A 913-nucleotide genomic window follows, 5' to 3' on the forward strand; every position below is an offset into this window, starting at 1 on the left:
AACTGCTTAGAAAATTAATCTGGAAGAGAAACTGTACAAGAGAAGACAATTTTTTTTTTTTAAAAGAAGATTTAGGTAGGTTTACTATACCAGATATCATTCATTTTAATTAACTGGCCAAGGAACTCACAGAAGATAAATGAAACAATGAAGATTCCTTATATATGTATTTTATACATAATTTCAAATTTGAAATCCATAGGAAATTTTTTTGGACACGGGCTATCTATTTGGAAATAAAGTTAGATCCATAAGTGGAACAATTCATAAAAACGGTCTCCATGGGGGTTAAAATCACAAAATTTAAACTTTGATAAGCTTATTTTTAAATTTTTAAATAAATATTGGAATAAAACCCAAGACTCTATGTTACTAAGCCTGCAGAGGAAAAAACCCTTCTTCAATAAGACAAAAATCAAAGGTCATAAAAAATAAGATAGATAAATGTGTGTGCGACAGTTAAGAATTTTTAAAAATTGAGCTTTATAAAGAAAAACTATAAACTGATTTAAAAGAAAAATGAGCCTTTTGGGAGAAAATATTTTTACATTTATAGCAGACTAAATGTTAAGATACAACCTTTCCAAATGCTATGACTAAGTAAATGAAATAGGAAAAGAGCTAATAGAAAAGGAGCTAATCACTGAGGAGCAAATACAGTGTTTAAAGGATGCTCAATCTCTAAACATGAAGAATATGCAAGTTTAAAATTTCAAGTTTCAATTATTAATTTAAAAAAATCTACACTAAAGTAGATCAAATAATATGATGAACCTCTACATAGCCAATAACCAGCTTCAAAAATTATCAACAAAATTTTGTATTTTTCTGGGGTAAATTTTAGCATTTACCCCGGAAAAACTCTTGTGCATTTGCACAAACGTGTGTAAAATGACTCACTGAATCACTGTTT

This window comes from Galeopterus variegatus, unplaced genomic scaffold (assembly GCF_000696425.1).
Source record: "Galeopterus variegatus unplaced genomic scaffold, G_variegatus-3.0.2 Scaffold2804, whole genome shotgun sequence".
NCBI classification, from domain to species: Eukaryota; Metazoa; Chordata; class Mammalia; order Dermoptera; family Cynocephalidae; genus Galeopterus; species Galeopterus variegatus.